Raw genomic sequence first — 24,504 nt, forward strand, 5'->3', positions numbered from 1 at the left:
TGTTTTGGATTTGACATGCTCTGTACTATGACATTGGGCATCGGCCTTGGCAGACGACGTTGCTGGCATTTCATCGTCTCGGCCATGACTAGTGGCAGCAGCTTCAGCACGAGGTGGAAGTGGATCTTGATCTTTCCCTAATTTTGGAACCTCAACTTTTTTGTTCTCCATATTTTATAGGCAGAACTAAAAGGCACCTCAGGTAAACAATGGAGATGGATGGATTGGATACTAGTATACAATTATGGACGGACTGCCACGGTTAGGTGGTATAAAAAAACCACGGTTAGGTGGTATATATTATAATAATAATACAATTATGGATGGACGGACTGCCTGCCGACTGCCGACACAGAGGTAGCCACAGCCGTGAACTACCGCACTGTACACTGGTTGATAAAGAGATAGTAGTATACTCGTAACAACTAGTATGACACTATGACGACGGTATAAAGAAAGAAAAAAAAAATACCACAGTTAGGTGGTATATATTATAATAATAATACAATTATGGATGGACGGACTGCCTGCCGACTGCCGACACAGAGGTAGCCACAGCCGTGAACTACCGCACTGTACACTGGTTGATAAAGAGATAGTAGTATACTCGTAACAACTAGTATGACACTATGACGACGGTATAAAGAATGAAAAAAAAACCACGGTTAGGTGGTATATATTATAATAATAATACAATTATGGATGGACGGACTGCCTGCCGACTGCCGACACAGAGGTAGCCACAGCCGTGAACTACCGCACTGTACACTGGTTGATAAAGAGATAGTAGTATACTCGTAACAACTAGTATGACACTATGACGGTATAAAGAATGAAAAAAAAAACCACGGTTAGGTGGTATATATTATAATAATAATACAATTATGGATGGACGGACTGCCTGCCGACTGCCGACACAGAGGTAGCCACAGCCGTGAACTACCGCACTGTACACTGGTTGATAAAGAGATAGTAGTATACTCGTAACAACTAGTATGACACTATGACGACGGTATAAAGAAAGAAAAAAAAATACCACAGTTAGGTGGTATATATTATAATAATAATACAATTATGGATGGACGGACTGCCTGCCGACTGCCGACACAGAGGTAGCCACAGCCGTGAACTACCGCACTGTACACTGGTTGATAAAGAGATAGTAGTATACTCGTAACAACTAGTATGACACTATGACGACGGTATAAAGAATGAAAAAAAAAACACGGTTAGGTGGTATATATTATAATAATAATACAATTATGGATGGACGGACTGCCTGCCGACTGCCGACACAGAGGTAGCCACAGCCGTGAACTACCGCACTGTACACTGGTTGATAAAGAGATAGTAGTATACTCGTAACAACTAGTATGACACTATGACGACGGTATAAAGAAAGAAAAAAAAATACCACAGTTAGGTGGTATATATTATAATAATAATACAATTATGGATGGACGGACTGCCTGCCGACTGCCGACACAGAGGTAGCCACAGCCGTGAACTACCGCACTGTACACTGGTTGATAAAGAGATAGTAGTATACTCGTAACAACTAGTATGACACTATGACGACGGTATAAAGAAAGAAAAAAAAATACCACAGTTAGGTGGTATATATTATAATAATAATACAATTATGGATGGACTGACTGCCTGCCGACTGCCGACACAGAGGTAGCCACAGCCGTGAACTACCGCACTGTACACTGGTTGATAAAGAGATAGTAGTATACTCGTAACAACTAGTATGACACTATGACGACGGTATAAAGAATGAAAAAAAAACCACGGTTAGGTGGTATATATTATAATAATAATACAATTATGGATGGACGGACTGCCTGCCGACTGCCGACACAGAGGTAGCCACAGCCGTGAACTACCGCACTGTACACTGGTTGATAAAGAGATAGTAGTATACTCGTAACAACTAGTATGACACTATGACGACGGTATAAAGAATGAAAAAAAAACCACGGTTAGGTGGTATATATTATAATAATAATACAATTATGGATGGACGGACTGCCTGCCGACTGCCGACACAGAGGTAGCCACAGCCGTGAACTACCGCACTGTACACTGGTTGATAAAGAGATAGTAGTATACTCGTAACAACTAGTATGACACTATGACGGTATAAAGAATGAAAAAAAAACCACGGTTAGGTGGTATATATTATAATAATAATACAATTATGGATGGACGGACTGCCTGCCGACTGCCGACACAGAGGTAGCCACAGCCGTGAACTACCGCACTGTACACTGGTTGATAAAGAGATAGTAGTATACTCGTAACAACTAGTATGACACTATGACGACGGTATAAAGAAAGAAAAAAAAATACCACGGTTAGGTGGTATATATTGTAATACAATTATGGATGGACGGACTGCCTGCCGAGTTCCGACTGCCGACACAGAGGTAGCCACAGCCGTGAACTACCGCACTGTACTGTGTCTGCTGCTAATATAGACTGGTTGATAAAGAGATAGTATACAATACATACAACAATATACTACTATACTGGTGGTCAGGCACTGGTCACCACTAGTCACACTGGCAGTGGCACTCCTGCAGCAAAAGTGTGCACTGTTTAATTTTAAATTAATATAATATTATGTACTCCTGGGGGCTCCTGCTATAACAACCTGCAGTGCTCCCCAGTCTCCCCCACAATTATTATAAGCTTTGCCTTTTATACATTGATGTGCAGCACACTGGGCTGAGCTGAGTGCACACAGACTGAGTCACACTGTGTGACTGGCTGCTGCTGTGTATCGCTTTTTTTCAGGCAGAGAACGGATATAGCAGAGAACGGATATATTATATTAAAATAAATAAAAGTTAACTAACAACAACTGCACTGGTCACTGTGGTAAACTCTGTCTGACTCTGCACAATCTCTCTCTCTCTTCTAATCTAATTTCTAATGGAGAGGACGCCAGCCACGTCCTCTCCCTATCAATCTCAATGCACGTGTGAAAATGGCGGCGACGCGCGGCTCCTTATATAGAATCCGAGTCTCGCGAGAATCCGACAGCGTCATGATGACGTTCGGGCGCGCTCGGGTTAACCGAGCAAGGCGGGAGGATCCGAGTCTGCTCGGACCCGTAAAAAAAACATGAAGTTCGTGCGGGTTCGGTTTCAGAGAAACCGAACCCGCTCATCTCTAGTTAACACAGGTTGAGGCTCCTGTCAAAGTTATTCACCTTTATTGTCGTGTCAAATGCACATTGTGTAGCTCTAGATTTGTAAGATATCAAATAAGCCTGTCGCACAAATTTTTCAATGTGTCCTGTTTTATAGTAGTCATTAAAAACTTCTTTTTTTTTTGCAGTCCAATTTTAAGAAAAAAACAAATGTTATGGCTTTATATCCAATGTTTCAAAGAACATTTATAAAATCATGCTTGCGCTGGTCACTATTAACTCATGGCACTTTTTTAGAAACATTTTAATCACATACAGCAATACACATTTTTGAATTCTACTTTAAAAAATGTTTTTTCACACTTTCTTTTACTTTCATATTTGTCATTTGTGAATTCAACCTCTATATGTATTTATACAATATATTGTTAGTCTACAAATAAAATACATTGATTTACTTTAAGTGCTCTTTCCTCTTGAGATGATGCTCTCTTACCTTGAAGGATGTCAGGGAGAGAGACAGACAACAGCATTTGAGGTTCCAAGCAATTTGAGCGTTAGAAAACTTATGTTCATGTCTATAATCTTCATAATGGAAAATAAGACATAACTACTTTGAAGTGATTCAACACAGCCCAAAAGTTGAAGCATCCCGCAGAGAAAGGAATGGTCTCTCTTCAGCAAGGCGTACAGTCGTAATAATCTGACGGATAATGGGAAACCACTACACACATACATGAAATAAAAAAATAAAGTAAAAAAAAACACCTCCACTCCAAAATGAATTCTGTGACTGAGACGAAGAAGATTCATTGGGTTTGAAGCCAAACATCATTTTTATTTCAAAAATATGTCCTTCTAAGGCAGACAGCAGAAAATGATGTGTCTGTGTACATATGAGATATACCACTGCTACAATTATAATGATGTCTGCAACTCTTTATTAACCTAAAAAACAAATATATTTCACAAGGGGAACAGTATTGCAGAGTGTGAGATAAAACTTACACAGGGACTTCTATAGTGCAGGTTGACTATATAGGGCTGATTCACAGGCGTTTACTATGAAATACCTAAAATCAAAATCCAGATGGTCAAAATAGAAACATAGAAACATAGAATTTGACGGCAGATAAGAACCACTTGGCCCATCTAGTCTGCCCCTTTTTTTACCCTTTAGGCAATCTCAACCCTTTACCAAATAAAATACCAACAACTGTTTGACTGATGGTCAAAAATCCCGACATGGTCAAAATACCAACATTTAAAATACCGACTAGGTCAAAATATCGACATTTAAAATGTCGACAGGTCAAAAAGTAGACAAGAGTTTTCATAGTTTTTTTGTGTGTATGTCGACATAGGTCAACATGGAAACCGCATATGTGTGCCGCGTACCCTCGCCGCACGGTGCCTCGCTGCGCTCAGCACACTATATTACCCCTCCAGGTCCACTGGGATGGTAAAGTATGAACAAGTCGGTTTCAATGGAAAAATCATGAAAAACTGATGTCAACTTTTTGACCTGTCGACATTTTAAATGTCTGTATTTTGACCTTGTCAGTATTTTAAATGTCGGTATTTTGACCAAGTCGGGATTTTGACCTTGTCAGGATTTTGACCGGCGGTCAATGGTTGTCGATATTTTGACCGTCGGGATTTTGATTGTATGTAAATTGACCACATCCCGATTCAGAGCCCTACATAAGTCAAGCACAGATGTGGAGGTATTGCATGTTCTGAAATAAATGTCTTTGTATTCAGAGTTTCCAACATCTATGCAGCAACTCTGCCCCTATCCATGTGCTTGTGAAAGTAGCTCAGACTTGCTTACTCTCCAAGAACAGCTGAGAGGCTCCTGAATCTTGGGTAGTGCTTTCAGGCTGTCTGGAAAAGTAGTCACGTCTTCTAGTCTGTAGCTGCTGCTGCCTGCGTCCCTACACCACCACCCACTTTCCCGAATGAAGAGGGAGGTCTGGATGGCAGTGAAATTATTTGTGGTAAATTGCATCATGGTAGCCCCACCGCCTGCTGTGTAATGGCAGTAATCTCAGTATTGAATAGCAGGGGGTTAGGCTATGATGCCCTGAGAGCTATCCAGAAAGTCGGTGTGCCTGTTTGACTTTGCACCAGCTCTGAACACTTGTTTGGTCGTTGGAGACGCCTACATAATCCAACACATTCCAACATTTTCCAACTTCTTGTGGTGTGTACACACGGGGAGATATTTTCTTACGATTTTGACTATATAGTCAAAATCATAAGAAAAGTTAGTGCAAAGTCACCTTGCGATCCCGATTCGATGCCAATGCGCGGTCCCGCGCGGTCGGCATCGCAAGCATAGACAGACTGTGCAGGCAAGTCAATTTTGACTATCTCGTAGAAAAGATAGTCAAAACTGACACTTAGCCAAAATTGCACATTAGTCAGTATCGCAAGCACACTCATTTTGTGCTTGCAATGCCGAGCGAGCCCCTGTCGCATAGTGAGAATCGGGCACAGCCCGAATCCCACTGTGTGTATGGGCCTTTGCACAGTTTTCGCTAAGTTAAACAGCTACAGACTAATGCAGAGTGAGTATTAGGCCATTTGGTGGTGCACATCTTGCATGAATTTGCACTGTGCAATATCAGAACAAGGAGCACACGCATATGTGATTATGCAGATTTGCATGATTCTGCCACTTACACTTCCCTGTGCCTGAATGGGTGAGCTAGGGGCATTCTAACATACAGTAAAGGTGTATTGGTGCAGTTTTGCACACATGCATGGGAAATCTGCACTATTGTCCGGGACAGGAACAAATAGTAGACAATGATGATGATGATGGTTAACGGCACTAGCAAATTATGCATAGATTAGGCTTTTTATTTCTGTATCAGAGATGTATTTGTAGCTGAATTGATGCAAAATAGCGAATTAATTTATCGTACAAAAAATGAACTAGTTTCTATGGGAGCAAGTGGTAAGTGGTCTGTGATGTGTGCCTGCCTAGCATAAACCATGTGCAAAAGCAGCTGGGACACTCTGCATATGCAGTAGGTGGAAAATGCTATTTTTGCATGTTCTTTTATTACAGCAATTTTCATCTGTTGTATGTCAGTTTTCCCTCTGAAATATTTCCTTGTATAAATGTCTGAAGAGTTTGCATGATTCTAGGCAATATGCAAACATTTACTTACTTTCAGATGCAACAAAAGTATACCTACTGTATTTCCCTTGTGTAATATACACACGGAGTCATGCTCATCTAGGCTTCTCTGCTGCACCTAGGTGCACCATGGTTTATTAGCATAAGCCCTTCATCTATTGTTCTCAGATGCAATACAATACATAGAGAACAGTACATCAGGGGATTAAGTCATTACTGCAGGGGATTAAGTCTGAATGCCCTGGCTCAATTAATCCTATTAAAGGCAAAGATGAAGAGGGCTCCATCTGTATGAACAAATATGGCAATTCTTGTGAATTTTTACCCCTAGATATATAATACTGACACTAACAAGTAAGAAAGCAAAGCACTATCACCCGTGTCCCACCTTCACCCTGCTGGTATAGGTGGGGGGTGGGTATAGTCCTGGGCAGTGGCGTATCTATAATGGGTGCAGTGTGTGCGATGCACATGGGCCCCTGGGTCCAGGGGGGGCCCACACCGCACACACTGCATCCATTTCTTCTATATACTTACCTTTACGGTGTCCGAGTGTGGGTCCCCTCCTCTCCCGAGTCCCTTAGCCGGCAGCCGCAGCAGCGCTGTTGGCGCTCTGTCTGAGCATTAGAGACTCTGGCACAGTGCCAGAGTCTGCAGCGCATGCCGCTGTGCCATTTTTTTCGGAGACTTGCGCATGCGCTGTAGAGTGCCAGAGTCTCTAGTACTCAGATAGAGCGCTAATAGCGCCACTGCTGCCGGCTATGGGACAGGAGAAGAGGGGGCCCTCACCCGGAGACTGCACACGGGTCCCTTCCTTTCTAGATACGCCCTTGGTCCTGGGTAATAAATATCAAATCCTTGTTCTACACCTCTCGTCTGGTCTGCTGCATATCTGCCTACTTTTGAAAAAGCATTTCAGGGAGATGTGAAAGTAAAACCTATCAGTGCGGACGTATACTGCTACATCTGAGAGGCGTGTCATAAAAATGACTTACATCCAAATGTAAATGAGCCCCAAAGTTAGTAAGATCTACTTGTTGAAGAAAAGACACCGATATTTTGCAGGATTTGTTTGTGTTTTGTGTTTTACAAGAGGTTCCATATACTGTAAGTAATCACGAGAAACCTTATCTAATATGCATGTAGCCATAGGGATCAATGCATGGACATGGCAATGATGATCCCATTTGAATGTGTGTATCTCTGATTTATTTCCCCGCATAAGAATGTAACAGCTACATAATGGGGGTAAGGTGTAATGAGGGAGATTGTTGCTCTATTCAGGGAGTGAGGGAGATTGCTGCTATTTCAGGGAGTCTCCTGCAGAATGAAGGAAGGAGGGCAACTATGGTCTGCTGTGGTGTGAAAGGAGGGAAAGGCAAGAGCACTGAAGCAAGAGCTGATCCCTGATGACCTGCTAAAGAGGTAACCTAATACATTTATTTGGGTACCACATTGACATGAAATCTGAAAACAACTGGAATTGTTTTCATTCATCTCTACTTTTTTCTCAAGTAGGTATCTACAATCAGTGAACATATGATGACGAAGGACCTGAGAATAATTGTAGATTATAGACATAGTGTGATACAGTGGCAAGAACCCAAAGCCAGAAGGACACCATCAACTATGAATGGGACACAGACACTTAAGAGAGAAAACAGTGGCGTAACTAGAAATTTTGCTGCCCCAAGCCAAAAAAGTTTCCGGTGCCCCCCCCCAAAAATAAATAAATAAATAAATAAGTGGACATGGCCTCACTACAGGCGATGTAGACTCACTACAAGGGGCATGGCATTTCAGGAAAAGACTACCCTATACCCTAGTTTTGCAACCTGCACGACATTGGCCACCACAGGAAAAATATAAATCCTGATTCATACCCTTTACATTAGTTGTCATTTTTTCTCCTTGTAGTAATGACCCTTACACATTGCCTCACACCGCAATGCCCATTACACATTATACCACACACCGTAATGCCCCTTACACATTATGCCACACACTGTGTTGCCCGACACATTATACCACACACCATAATGCCCTTTACACAATAGGCCACACACCGTAATGCCCCTGACACATTATGCCACACACCGTAATACATTATGCCACTCACCAGAATGCCCCGCCCCCACAATATACCACACACCACAATGCCCATTACACAGTATGCCACAAACTGCAATGCCTGTTATACATTATGCCAAACACCACAATGCTGGTTATACATTATGCCACACACCACAATGCCCGTGATGCACTAAGGCTTCTAATCACTTTTTAATTACCTGCTCTTTGCCAGGAGTTTCATGCTCTGGGTTCCATGCTCGTTGCCTGGAGTTTCATGCTCTGGGTTCCATGCTCGTTGCCTGGAGTTTCATGCTCTGGGTTCCATGCTCGTTGCCTGGAGTTTCATGCTCTGGGTTCCATGCTCGTTGCCTGGTGTTTCATGGTCTGGGTTCCATGCTCGTTGCTAGGGGTGTGTAATGCTTGTTGCCTGTCATGCTTATTGCCAGGGGTGTGTAATGCTCGTTGCCAGGAGTTTTCATGCTCTGGGTGTCAATACTGGGAGATGAAGCTATGATCACTACTGTGGGAGGGTACAAGCTGTTCCCCACTCTGAGAGAAGAGAAGGACCCATATAAACACAACCTGCTGGGCCCCATAAATCAGATGTCTGCCCCTAAATACGGAACCCTGGGCACCCTGTAATATTGATCACCTATACACGTAACAGTGGGGTGCTGGATAATCATGGTACAGAAACAATAGGGGTGCATAATGATTCGTACTGCACTCCAGAGTAGTCCTGTACCACAGTGTTACCAGTCAGACTAATTCCAATGTCCCTACACAAACTATCTTACTGTACTATGTATCCATTAGGCCTCTCCACCCCCAATATTTATGTCCACAGGTCACGCAAAACTGCTATATTTATAACCCCAGCGTCCAAACATTACATTCCTGCCCAGCCCCTAGCATCCCAGCTCCCTATAGGACAAGCATATACTGTCCAACCAATTGTTGTGGCCCCTGGGACTCCAGTACTTCCAAATAACCAGTCTATTCCATGCCTGAGCACACATTCACACCCCTGCCAATTCCAGTGACTCAGAGGCCCCTAGTAATCAAGGTCTCACTTATAGCTGGTATATGCTGTCTAACGAAGCCTAATGTGGCCAGAGGCCACAGCACCTCACGTCACCAGCCTACTACATGCCTCCACACACATTCACATTTGTGCACAGGGACCGCTAGCTCCTAGCTCCTACCTATAACCAGCACATCACTGTCCTACTGTGTGGCCCCTGGGGCCCCAGCACCTCTGAATTCCTGGTGCTGCTTACACATCACTTTCCTGCACAGCGATTGGACCTGGGATCCCTGGTACTTGGTTACCAGCACCCCAGGTCCCACCTATAACAGGGGGCCCTGCATCGGGCCCTGTATCTCCCTCCACCAGTCTATGCCATTACTACACACACACATGTAACAGCAGCAGACATCATGTTGGCCCTCGTGGCCCCCAGCAGCTGTACCCATCTTAATTAACTGGATAGTGTGTGTGGAATTGCCCACCCTACTTCCTCCTCCTACCACCACTTGCCGGTGCTTGTCTTGCACGAGCCGTCCTTCCAGCCGGCCATGCCCGAGATGGGGATCCCTGCATAGCGCCATGATACAATGGCTGCCTGAGGGGCCATGGACAGCTCTGCCGGTGGGGGGGCGGGGCCTCCGCAGGTATGCTAATTGGCAACATATTCAGAAGATGTGGGAGTAAGGCGATTGGCATGCACACCATGCCACGCCTCCCACATGCCAGCGCAGAGGTGCGTGCCAGATGCCGGCACCCGGCAGGCTGTCAGCACAGTATTTGCCAGCTGCTGGGTGCCGGAGGTCTTCAGTCAGCCGAGCGCAATCACACATGCGGCTGCCACAATACAGTAGTCCTGTCGAAGGACCCTAGCGGTAAATCTGCTACTAGGCGGCGCGCCTGCAGCTCTGCCCCTCCAAGCCTACGCAGGGGCTGTAGTTACGCCACTGAGAGAAAAGTATTACATGGTCGAGTCACATTATTATGACCACAGCTAGGTGCAGTGACCATCCGTTTGCTTCGGAGCCCCATACACAGCAGGGTTCGCTGAATTGTCATTTTAGACACACGTCTGGTAGCCCCCAGATTCATTTTGACGGTGAGCTGCTCCACTGTAGCGTGTCAGTCGGCCCTCATGCACCTTCATAGCCGACATTCACCTCAGCAGCACGTGGTGCTCCGCAGTTTCCATGTCGGTTATTTGCTATGGTGCCATTTGTCCAGTCACGATACACCTTCACCACAGCAGCACGCGAACAGTTCACAAACTGCGCTGCTTCAGAAATACTGCCACCCTTGACCCGAAAGCTGATAATCATCCCTTTTTGCAACTCGGATAAATTGCCCCTTTTGCCCATGACAGTAACGAGTGATATGTGTGCAGATGGCCTATCACACACATTATATACCTACCAAGCCAGCGTATAACACGTGACATACTTCATTGTCTGCGCAATGCCAACGTCAAATGTAGGAGGTGGTCATAATAATGTGACTCGACTTTGTATATGCCCTTTTATAAAGCACTATTGAAGCCTCCCATTTATTGTGCAGTTCAAACACGGGGGCTGACTCACAGAATAATCTGGAACTAGAGCGATGAAGAAGAAACTACATTAGTAAGGAGCATGGAAGATCTCAATAATGACGAAGCCTGTCTTGCTTAGATTTACTGTATATTTGATAAAGAAATGTAATGGGGACACAATTAAAATATTTGAATAGTCCACACTGAAAATACTGTTGCAAACTCAGGGCCATAATTATGGGTATGCAAGCAGTGCCGTTGAACAGGGAGTTGGGTCCTGGAAAAACATCCTGCAGTCTGTAGAGCTACCTAAAGATGCTCCGCACAGTGCTCTACTTCCAGGTGCTGGCAGCCCTATCCTCTCGGCGTGACATCGTAACATCACATGGTTGGGAGATGGGCCTGGCGCAGAGTGGCACAGAGCCAGTGGCGTATCCACAATAGGTGCAGTGTGTGCGGTACAGAAGGGCCCCTCAGGTCCAGGGGGCCTACACCGCACACCCTGCACCCGGTTTTCAGTACTCACCTCTCTAGAGTCCAGCAGTGCTACGGAAACCCTGCAAAAATTACCGGGAACATGGCATGGCAGCTATTTTCCTGGAGTTTTGTGCATGCACAGTAGGGGAAAATCACTGGGAAGATTGTCACCACACCATTTTCCTGGCATCTTGAGCATGCGCAGTAGACTCTAGCACTCCTCTAGAGTCTAATAATGTCTAGCGCCGTGTCATGGATTATGTTACCCGGCTGCTGGTGAGAAAGAGGAGGGCGCCCCGGTTGGACACTGCACAAGGGCCTCCTCCCCTCTTTATACGCCCCTGCGCAAAGTCCTGCTCTGGCACTAGCAAACTTGAGTTTAAGGTCACTGGAGGACATAAGAACACCTCTTGTGGTTGGAAGAAAAAAGATTTGGGGTGAATGTAATAGCCTCTGGAGGTTTTCGAGCAAGATGCAAACATCTTACCTAATAAAGGTAAAATTGCCGCAGAACAAATAAAATTGCCATCCTGATTTTTTCAGTGTTCCAAACACAAATTACTGTATGTACTGTAATGAGTTTTACAATAGAACACTGAACAACAGAAGTGCCTCTGGCTGTGAGATGGCAACCCCTTCCTTCTACAATAAGCCTGTGCTATTTAGCACTGGGTTCAGTCATCTGCAGTGGGGTGGTGTGGAGAAACATATATGCAGGCTTCACTCACTTAGATATAAATGGCTCATAAAAAAAATTGCTTCTTCCTTCTTTTAAATTGATAATATCATCTCATGTAGCAGTCTATTAATTATACTAAAAATCTGAGCGGTGATACTTTAGTATCCAGCTAACTGCGAGCAGTAGCTTAGCGGTGGACATTAAAACAACATACAACATTGCTCCGGTGCAGAGGCAACTGATCCAAAGGGGTGTAGTACGGGTGACCAGCGGTCTCCTGACCGCCGGTCACCTTACCGACGCCGGGATCCCGGCAGCATACCGACGCCGGGATCCCGGCGGGGAAGGGCGAGTGCAGCAAGCCCCTTGCAGGCTCGCTGCGCTCGCCACGCTGCGGGCTCGGTGGCGACCTGCGGTCGCCACGGGTTCTATTCCCACTCTATGGGTGTCGTGGACACCCACGAGTGGAAATAGTCCCTGTTGGTCGGCATGCCGACCATCGGGATAGTGAGCCGTCGGGCTCACGGAGGAGGTCATGTGACTGTCGGTCAGCCGACCGGCGGTCACATGACTACCACCCATCCAAAGATCTTACCTTGATCAATATCTTCCTTTAATTGATATCACAACTACTTTAGTAGCAATGAAACTTAGCATTGCTGAGTCTGACACAGCACTACTAGGGCGCATGTGTGAAAATGGGTGACGCTGGAAGCCCCAATGTCTGGTGGAGGCAGCTGAACAGTAGAGGAATAAGATTCAACAGAATCCTTCTTTGCAACCCAGGATCCCTTCCCATAGGGAATGTGTGGGGAGTGGGAATCAGCACCATCTGGAGAATATCTAAGGTTCCGCTGTCAAGTTCTGAAAATGTAGGTACCTTGATTAGGAAAAGATAAGCAGAAGAAAGCCATTATATTTCCTACATTACTTTTATAATGTTGAGGTTGTAGAGGCGTTTACATTTTTAGGGACCCAGGTTCCATCGAGTTTAACATGGTCCAGTGCCATTTCTTGCGGCAGGTAAGCCGTGTAATCGCACGGGGTGCCCGCCGCGGCTCTTCTGTGACTCCTTGCTTCCCCCTCCTGCCTCTTCCAGAGTAACCCGCTTGGGGGACGCAGTTTCACGGAATGACGCATTTGTGTCATGACTTCACGATGCAACCGCGTCATTCTGTGAAATCCCCCCCCCCCCCCAAGCGGACCGCTGAGGAGGAGGGGGAGCCGCTGCAAAGCTACAAGGAGAGAAAGATGGCCGGCGTGAGGAGGGACTGGAGAGGCGGGCCGAAGAGCAGGAAGCGCCTCTGCAAAACGTAAGTACAGTATTAGTATCTCTCTCTCGATGGGGATCTGCCTGCCATAATGTGTAAAATGGGGACACTTGCTGCCGTTATGTGTAAAATGGGGACTCTTGCTGCCGTTATATGTAAAATGGGGACACTTGCCTGCCATAATGTGTAAAATGGGGACACTTGCCTGCCGTAATGTGGAAAATGGGGACTCTTGCCTGCCGTAATGTGTAAAATGGGGACACTTGCCTGCCGTAATGTGTAAAATGGGGACTCTTGCCTGACGTAATGTGGGGATTTAATGTATCAAGAGCATTGTGGTGTGTGGCATAATATGGTGCAGGGGGCATTACTGTGTTCAGCTTAATATGGTAGATATTTTTTTTCCTATGGAGGCCGTGATCTGTTGGTGCAGGGTCAAAAACTGGGGTGTAAGGTAGTCTTTTCAGACAAGACCACGCCCATTTGTATGGGTCCACGCCCCTTGTCGGGAGCGTGCACAAGGTTTTTTTTTATATCTAGAGCGGGGGGGGGGGGGGGGGGTGCACATTTTTTTTATGTCAATGTGTGTGTGTGGGGGGGGGGCATTCTTAAATCTCACACTTGGAGCCAAATTGGCTAGAAACAGCCCTGTTTACAGGTTATGTAGATGTTATTTGGACAAGAGGACAGAATGGCTACATGGAGCTTACCGTAGGTAAGTATGTGTGAGTGTAAAACAGTGCTTATTTTTACAACTAAAACAACCTGAATGGACTATCAGCTCGGCACCCACAGCCCAGAGGGGTTAATGTTACAGTCAGGGAACCAATATAAGCGTGTCCCCTGGCTATTACCTCCCTGGCTAGTGGAGCCTGGTGCTGTTTAAAAATAAGGGAGACCCCTACATGTTTTTGTCCCGTATTTTTGGACCAGGTATGGTCCAAGAGCCATGTGCTTGTTCTTAAAACGCAGGGTGACTGCACCCATTTTTCCCATGTATTTTTTTAACTAGGACCACTGCACATATCTTACTGATCTGAGCAGGCTTCAGGTTCAGAAGTGTTTGGCTGCCGGAAAACACAGAAGCCAAACACAAACACGAGCACACACACCATCGGAAAACACGGTTAACTGAAACACAGTAAATTCCAGTGTTTTAATTATAAAAAAAGCACCAATGTCTGATCGATCTCACCTGTGTTTAATTTCAGGCAAACTGGGGCATGAAGAGTCCACCAGAGAATGCAGTTTTTGGGGCCTAAGCTTGAGGCATGCGACCAACTACTGGGGGTGGGGGGGAATGGGCATCCAGTCATTACAGATGTTAGAGAGAGGAACATAGCCTGCAGAGAGTAGGGCCCCTTTATAAAAGAAGGGAAAGTGCTGTGTCAGGGCTGCCATCAGGGGGCCTCGGATACTCTGACAGAGAAGGGAGGGGTCCAGTCTGCTCCTACTACCCGCCGGTCAAACTGACGGAAAGTGAGAGGAGGCCCCAGTACAACCACTCGCCAGCCGCTGCCTACTTATGCCGTACAATAAAATTTGTTAGGTTTGTTTTCCAGAATATGTGATATCATAACGTCACGCTGCGCTATTGAAGGAGATAGGAGCTGAAAAGATGAGAAGCAGTCTGGATCAGAAGAAGAAGGTAAGTTTCATATCATGCGCTGGCTTGGGCTGGAAGAGTGTAAGGCTGGGCCTGGTTGGATACACAGAAGGGGGCCTGGCTGAACACACAGAAGAGGGTCTGGCTGGAGACACAGAAGGAGGTCTGGCTGGAGACAAAAATTGGGTTCTGGCTGGAGACAAAGAAGGAGGGATTGGCTGGTGAGATAGAAGTACAGATGGCTGGAAAGACAGAAGGGGATTGGCTGGGGCTGGAGAGACACTGGGGGGCTGGAGCTGGAACGGTGTTGAGGATGAAGAGAACTGGGGGAGAAGTGGCTGGAGATTTTTCTCAACTGGTAGGATTACTGCCACATTACAAACTCCTTTACACACCTACCTGTGCTACTGCTCTGTTAGGGGAGGGGGGAACCACAGCCTATTTCACCTCAGGGGTCGGTGGGTGGGGGCTGCCTATTTTGTAATTCACAGGCCCACAACTTGTGATAGCAGCATTGGTCTTTGACTGGCAGGAGGGCTAATCTTGTTGTGGATCCCATATTAATTAACCAATTTCAACATTTTTCCTGCTCTTCTAGAAACAATGTATAATTTGAGTGCATGGTCTGGAACCTGTTACCTAGAAGAGAGGCAGGATCCTCAGACAGTGTGGCCCACTGTGGATTTCCTCTGTACACCTGAGGGCCAGTCCAACCCTGGCTGGGAGGAGTTAATGCTAACCTTTGCACCAATTGTGCTGCCCAATATTGCACATTTGAGCTGTAGAATTAAGCATAAATTTAATCTATCATACAGTATTTGTTGCATCTGAAATATCTTTTTTGACTGGTCCTCTCCCTTGTCATACCAAAAAAGTTAACTGTTTCCTTGGATCCTGAAATAGAACAGTCACTTGCTCTGTTACACAAACATGATTGTCTTGTATTCTTCTTTTTTGTAGGTATAGACTCCGAATTTCTTTTTCAGCCTCCTCTTTCTTTTTGATCCGTTTCCCCAAAATATCTGTCAAATTTTCCTTCAACATCTTAGCTGCTTCAAAGAGAGGCTCAACATGGTGTTCTCTGTGGTCTCCATCCAAGCAACAGGTCACACATATGTAAGCAGCATCGTCTGAACAGCAGTACTTCAAGTTCTTATTGTGGATGGGGCATCGTCTGTTTGCCAGGGTACTTGCGGGTTCATGTAAGACATGTTCCACTGACTTGCTGTGTGCTCTTAGATGATCTACACACAGTGAAACTTCACATAACAGACATGTTTTAGCAGCAGGAATGAAAACGACCACAGTCTCTGCCATTGCTGAAATTGCTGAAAGGAGGAAAAAGGAAGTCTAAATGTAAAATTCCTACTGTTCAGAAAACGAGAAGGACTTGTTTTACCTCTATAAATTACGTCAATACTGAAAGTTAAAAAAAAAATATCACTTATACTTTAGTCTTTGAAATATTAACTCTATCACATGGAGAGATTTAGTAATTGTAGTGATTTTCAAAACTGGCTCATGAAATATTAGGGGCATATTTACTATACTTGGGCATTTTTTCAAACACAGAAATTTACTAAAGCTCAAACATGGGAGTGTTAGTTAAAATAGAAGTTCAAGACATGGGTGGATGGGCCTAATTCAGACCCGATCGCTAGTGTGCGTTTTTTGCATCCCTGCGATCAGGTAGTCATCGCCTACAGGGGGAGAGAGAAATCGCTGTGCAGGTGTGCGATCGCATGTGCAGCTCTCCTGTGCAGTCTCTGCACAGACCAGGACTTACTCTTCCAGTGTGATGATTGGGGCCGGAGCTGACGTCAGAAACCCTCCCTTCAAACGCCTGGTCCCTCCTGCATTTCTCCGGGCACTCCTTAAAAAAAGTCAGTTGCCCCCCACAAACGGCCTCTTCCTGCCTGTCACCTTGCGATCACCCGCGCGATCGCTTTTCTCGCACCATTCCGTCGCTGCCCAGCACTCACCGGCATTGCGGTGCGGCCCCATATGGACATATGATCAAATACACCATTGGCCACACTCAGATGTAATTTCCATAGAAAACACTGAAAAACTGAAATTTACCTAGAATAATTTCTGCAAAAACACCCGTGAATTGTGCAAACTTGGATCAAAAATCCACTTTACAAATAGACGTCCCCCACAGCATGTTCAGAGAAGCATGCACAGATTAGTGAGATTTGTACAGTGCTTCTCTGTGAAAAGTGACCTGATCTACGTTAGGAATAGGTGAGTATGCAATTTTTACAGGCAGTGCCGTTTCTTGTGGCGGGCGAGCCGTGCAATCGCACAGGTCACCCGCCGCGGCACTTATGTGACTGCTTGCTTCCCCCTCCTCTCTCTTCCAGAGTAACCAGCTTGGCATATTTTTGCGGAATGATGCAATTGCGTCGTGACATCATGACGCAACCGCGTCAGGCCGTGAAACTCTGCCCCCCCAAGCGGAGTACTGAGGAGGAGGGGGAGCCACTGCCAAGCTGCAAGGAGAGAGAGGTGGGCGGCGCGAGGAAGGACTGGAGAGGTGGGCCAAAGAGCGCCTCTGCAAAACGTAGGTATTAAATGGGGACTCTGCCTGCCATAATGCGTAAATTGGGGATACTTGCCTGCTGTAATGTGTAAAATGGGGACACTTACCTCCCGTAATGTGGAAAATGGGGACTCTTGCCTGCCAAAATGTGTAAAATGGGGACACTTGCCTTCCGTAACATGTAAAATGGGGACACTTGCCTGCCGTAATGTGGGGTTTTAATATATCAAGGGCATTGCGGTGTGTGGCATAATATGGTGCAGGGGGCATTACTGTATCGGGCTTAATATGGTAGATTTTTTTTCCTATGGAGGCCGTGATCTGTTGGTGCAGGGTCAAAAACTGGGGTGTAAGGTAGTCTTTTCAGACGAAGCCATGCCCATTTTAACGGGCCACACCCATTTTAATGAGGCCATGCCCCTTGTCGGGAGCGCGCACAAGGTTTTTTTTTTATATCTAGGGTTGGGGTGCATTTTTTTTATGTCAATGTGGGGGGGGGGGGTGAGGGGGCACATTTTTAAATCTTGCACTGGGAGCCAAATTGGCTAGAAACAGCCCTGCCATGGTCTGTGATTATAATGTTGTTGACCAAAAGGCCAAGTTTACGGAATTTAAATAGATACTCAATAGAGGGCATTCTTACCCTTGACATCATTGTTCGGTAATGAATGGCACCTATTCTTAATTTCTACACAAGTAGAAAAGTACTTTTGTATAAATTAAGGGATAATGAATTTGTGCCACAATTTTTTTTTATTTTGCTCCTCCTTATTAAATAAATGATGTAACAAATGATTACCCCCCTGGTAAAAATGCATAGTTTGCCACCTTACTAATATAATAGTAAAGAAGTGTTCCTCTTTAAAAGGAAGGAAAGAAAGAAAGAAAGAAAGAAAGAAAGAAAGAAAGAAAGAAAGAAAGAAAGAAAGAAAGAAAGAAAGAAAGAAAGAAAGAAAGAAAGAAAGAAAGAAAGAAAAATATTTCCATACTTAAGGGGGAATTCATTAAGTCCCAAGAATTTTCTGGGAGAAAAAAATGGGGGTTTACAATTTCCCCCCCCCCAATGTTTCACTTCGGACTATTCAATAAAACACAATTTACTGTATTTTTTCCAGAACACTATTTCTGGTTGAAAACACATCGGGCCGGATTCAAATGTCTCGCTCCCGCGATCCCGCCCACCCGCAGCTGTTTTAATGTTGATGCAAAGGGGCGCAACAAGTTAATTTTAGTTCGCTAACCCCGGGGGTAGCGAGCTTAAATGTGTGTAAAGCGACCCATTTGGGCGCTCAAACAGGTCTTTTCACACCCGCGCCCATTACTTTTAGTCGGGTTTAGGTGCTTTGCGTGCCTAAACCCAAGTGTGATGGGTACGATCAGCGCGATCAATGGGGGGCATTTGAATATCACCCCACAAACTCCTATCACTTTAGACGGGAGTTTCGGGGTGCGATAACATTTGAATTCCCCCATTGAATCTGTAATAAGTTCACAGATATTTGTGTGATAAAACAGGGCTGTTTATCAGGCAGGTGAAAAATCCCAGATGGGAGTAGGCTTTGGGGTTAATTGAATAGCCCCGGGGAAGGGGGTCAATTACTGAGGCTAACTGAATTCCCCCTTAACCTGTTAGCTTGTTCCTGGAGTGATCTCACGTAGGTCAATGGCATTTGAAAAACACAATAAAACATCACATAGCCTGAGTGCAACTTGCACCAAAAAGTCCCAGCCGAAGAAAGAGTTACAATTTGTCATCCTGGCTAATTAAAAGCTGGGTAGGCAATTTGGGGTTTTGGGAGGTATTCAGTAATGTGCCGTTTTTTGTAATATTGCTTCCCCCCCCACCCCCCCCCCCCTGCATAAATATTCCACTTAGTGGCATAAGATCCCCTTAATTGTAACCTCCCACACCACATGGTGGTAAGTTGGTGGTTACAGAACACCCAACCTCACCTCCAGTGTAAATGGACCCCATTAAAGTACCCCCCAATGTGTCACTGTGTTTTTATTTATTTATATTATAATTATTATTGTTTTTAATATATAGCCCCCACCCAACAAAAACATTTTCTATGGGGTAGCATAATCCTCCTAGTTCTAAAAGACCCCCCCCCCCCCCCCCTTTATAGGCCACCCCCCGGACCGCAACTTCACTACCCGGGGACCACAGCAGCAGGAGGAAGCCCAGAATGGATTTCCTCCATACACAGGGGGCACACAGCCAGACTTGCCTGCCATATGTGATGCGACCAAGCAAGGTGACGGACACATGGCTTCGGTAACATCACATAAGGTAGTGCCAGGCAAGTGGTTAAAGCAATATTTAATAACTATGCCACTATGACACTTGAGTTGTAAATGAATGTCCTCGATTTTGTAGCAAAATAGCAACATTTTAATTTGTTGTTCTGGTTTCTAAAACATGTCTAAGGGCTCACTAAACAGCGGCTTTCCAAAGATGCTATTCTAGGTAGCTTTGACAGCTGTATTTAAAAGGCAATAGTAATAAATGTGATGGATTCTTTTAAATCCAGCGGTCAAAGCCACTATTTAGTAAATATGCTTCTAATTCTCTAGTGTTTCCGCAGGTGTGTGAATGTTTTGAGTATTATTTTAAAAAGTCAGTGAAACAAAGAATCCTGAACTACAATCTCTACCACACAGTTCATTTCCTTGACTAAGAAAGCTACCTTGAAAAGCCAGCAAGGAGATACTAAATCAAACAGGAAATCATCTCTGACATTCCTCATACAATGCAGGGTGTTCTACCACGAGGAGATGGTGTTCTACATGGAGGTGATCTCTTTGAACTGTTTAAATGTATTCTTGCTTTTCACTTTTCATGACCAACCTCTCAGTGCCCAGAAATACTTTAGGCTTTAGTATATATCTGGATATAATGTACAACAGACATGCAGGATGAATATCTAAAGCATGGGCTCACATTCTTTCACGGTGCGGGGTGTGGCAAATGGAGTGTATCTTGGAAACCCCTAAAACCCATTTGAAATACACATCAAAAAGGGGAGAGAAATAGTTGTTGAAATTTGCTTTCCTTTATTTGCCAATTTACTTTTATGCCAATAAAGAGCTGTGCACCAGCATGAGGCTATCATGACAGCTCTCATGTAACAGTTAGGGGTTCATGTGCTGCTTAGCAACCTAGCTAGTAGCTGTAGCATGTGACGATCGTACAGATCTTCTGTAGCCAACAGCAATTCTTGTGATCTGTACTTTAGATGAACTGTAATCAGTGCATGTCAGGTGAAACTAATTTCTTCTTCTTTTTCTTCTTCTTCTTCTTCTTCTTCTTCTTCTTCTTCTTCTTCTTCTTCTTCTTCTTCTTCTTCTCTTTCTTCTGCTTCTTCTACTTATTCCTCTCCTTCATAATAATAATAATAATAATAATAATAATAATAAAAAAATAACATTTATTTAACACCAGCTTATTCACTTGTGTAATAACAAACAGAGAGGCAGCAGAGCAGTGCCGTAACTAGGCATGTTAGCACTGTGTGCAAGAAACAGCGTTGGCGCCCCCACCCCCATGCAAGACAGGTGTAGTGTGTGCCGTAGGCGCGTGAAAAATATATAGGGGAGTGGCCTCATGGGGAAGAGGCGTGGCCACAAAATAATACCAATTCATACTACGGTGCACAGTAGTCTCCATTATTCAAATTACGCTGCTCAGTAGCGCCACTACACCAGGTAGAGCCGTTTTACACATTACGGCAGACAGTCCCCCTTTTTACACTTTACGGCAGATAGCATCCCCCTTTTTACACTTTACGGCAGACAGCGTCCCCTTTTTACACATTACGGCAGATATCATCCCCATTTTTACACATTACGGCAGACAGCGTGCTCTTTTTACACATTACGGCAGATAGCGTCCCCCTTTTTACACATTACGGCAGACAGCGTCCCCTTTTTACACATTATGGCAGATAGCGCCCTCTTTTTACACATTACGGCAGACAGCGTCCCCTTATTACACATTACGGCAGACAGCGTCCCCTTTTTACACATTACGGCAGACAGCGCCCCCTTTTTACACATTGCGGCAGACAGCGTCCCCTTTTTACACATTACGGCAGTCAGCGTCCTGTTTTTACACATTACGGCAGACAGCGTCCCCTTATTACACATTACGGCAGACAGCATCCCCTTTTTACACATTACGGCAGACAGCGTCCCGTTTTTACACATTACGGCAGACAGCGTCCTGTTTTTACACATTACGTCAGCAGAGCCCCCCTTTGAGAAAGAGAGAGAGAGATAGAGAATTATATTTACCTGTTACCATACATGACATGATGAGCTGTACCACAGGAAGATCCAGGCTGTTCAGAGTGCTGGAGCAGCAACAACAGCAGCAGCAGTCGCCTCTCCCTCCACCCCAAACTCCGTCTCCGAGCTCAAGCTGAGAACCAGGTCCTCTCCTCTGTTGCAGCGCTGTAACACACTGGGTTCACTTTGCAGCGTTACAGCGCTGGAGTTTACAGGAGTTACAGCGCTGTGCACGCTGTAACTCCGGCCCGTAACTCCCCGTGCCTTGTGTGACCGTGGCTGCAGACGACAGTCATGGTCAGATAGCAGACGCAGCTACTACCGTGTAAACCACTAGACCACTAGGGCTATCGGAGGAGGAGCCGGGACACTTTGACAGAGCAGCGGGGGAGTACGCGCGGTACCCGCTGTCACTTGCACACTACACAAGGGAGGCCAGTCGGGGGTCAAGGGGCATGATGCGCTCCTATCACAAGTGCGCTGTGTGCAAGGCACACAGAGCACACACCTAGTTACGGCACTGCAGCAGAGTAACTCCCATAGGCAATGGAGACACCTGGCTCCGAGCTCCAAGCCCTGAAGGGGCACCAGCAGCATCTGTGTTGTTCACAGTGGGATCCAAGAGTGACCGCTGTTCTTCCAAAGGAGCTCTACGGTGCAGCTGCTGCTACAGCAGAGTGAATCGGCTCTGTTCCTTGAGCCCTGCTAATACCCGCAATAGGTGATAGGATGACCCCTGCCTGGTACCACTAAGTGTGCACTGCAGCAAGTGACTGTGCACCAGAGCAGCTGCTGAACCCACTGGTGAACGTGGATTCTGCATGCTGTAGCTGGCTGAATTTCATGATCCCTTTTTTTTATGGAGGGGTGGGGCACCAAACACCAACTTACACCACTGCATAGAGGTAAGATGGCCCGGATTGTAAGCTTCGAATCTATAGGGAAAAAGGAGTTTGGTACACGAGGATAAATGCTGCATATTGCAAATTGGTCCAGGCAAATTGCAGAGGTTCTTGGTGGGCCGCATGATCCAGCCTAACAGCAATGTTTGCCTGGAGTCAGCAAGATGTGTGAGTGTGGAAGAGAACATATGAAAGTTTTGTGACCCGTGTAGAAGGGAGGTAACTGTGTAGAGTAGCTTATGGATGTTATGAGGGTAGATTTGGAATTTGATCAGTATGTCTGAAGGTGAAGAGGTGATATTTTTGGGAAATTTATCAAAATGGTCCAGGCACAAAATTTGTCTTTCAGCTGCTGCCTGGCACTGTGTTCTGTCAGTTTCTGATGGTGGGGGAAAAGCACAAATGGTAGCACTAGTGATGTGCACCGGACATTTTTCGGGTTTTGTGTTTTGGTTTTGGATTTGGTTCCGCGGCCGTGTTTTGGATTCGGACGCGTTTTGGCAAAACCTCCCTGAAATTTTTTTGTTGGATTCGGGTGTGTCTTGGATTTGGGTGTTTTTTTACAAAAAACCCTCAAAAACAGCTTAAATCATAAAATTTGGGGGTCATTTTGATCCCATAGTATTATTAACCTCAATAACCATAATTTCCTCTCATTTCCAGTCTATTCTGAACACCTCACACCTCACAATATTATTTTTAGTCCTAAAATTTGCACCGAGGTCGCTGGATGACTAAGCTAAGCGACACAAGTGGCCGACACAAACACCTGGCCCATCTAGGAGTGGCACTGCAGTGTCAGACAGGATGGCACTTCAAAAAATAGTCCCCAAACAGCACATGATGCAAAGAAAAAAAGAGGCGCAATGAGGTAGCTGTGTGACTAAGCTAAGCGACACAAGTGGCCGACACAAACACCTGGCCCATCTAGGAGTGGCACTGCAGTGTCAGACATGATGGCACTTCAAAAAATAGTCCCCAAACAGTACATGATGCAAAGAAAAAAAGAGGTGCACCAAGGTCGCTGTGTGACTAAGCTAAGGGACCCAAGTGGCCGACACAAACACCTGGCCCATCTAGGAGTGGCACTGCAGTGTCAGACAGGATGGCAGATTTAAAAAATAGTCCCCAAACAGCACATGATGCAAAGAAAAAAAAGAGGTGCAATGAGGTAGCTGTGTGGCTAAGCTAAGCGACCCAAGTGGCCGACACAAACACCTGGTCCATCTAGGAGTGGCACTGCAGTGTCAGACAGGATGGCAGATTTAAAAAATAGTCCCCAAAAAGCACATGATGCAAAGAAAAAAAGAGGTGCAATGAGGTAGCTGTGTGACTAAGCTAAGCGACCCAAGTGGCCGACACAAACACCTGGCACATCTAGGAGTGGCACTGCAGTGTCAGATAGGATGGGACTTCAAAAAATAGTCCCCAAACAGCACATGATGCAAAGAAAAAAAGAGGTGCAATGAGGTAGCTGTGTGGCTACGCTAAGCGACCCAAGTGGCCGACACAAACACCTGGCCCATCTAGGAGTGGCACTGCAGTTTTCTAACGAGAGGATGAGTGCTTCCATCCTCATGTGAATCTGAACCACTAGCCATGAACATAGGCCAGGGCCTCAGCCGTTCCTTGCCACTCCATGTCGTAAATGGCATATTGGCAAGTTTACGCTTCTCATCAGACACTTTTAATTTAGATTTTTGGGTCATTTTACTGAACTTTTGTTTTTTGGATTTTACATGCTCTCTACTATGACATTGGGCATCGGCCTTGGCAGACGACGTTGATGGCATTT

Source organism: Pseudophryne corroboree, chromosome 3 (genome assembly GCF_028390025.1).
Source record: "Pseudophryne corroboree isolate aPseCor3 chromosome 3, aPseCor3.hap2, whole genome shotgun sequence".
Classification (NCBI taxonomy): domain Eukaryota; kingdom Metazoa; phylum Chordata; class Amphibia; order Anura; family Myobatrachidae; genus Pseudophryne; species Pseudophryne corroboree.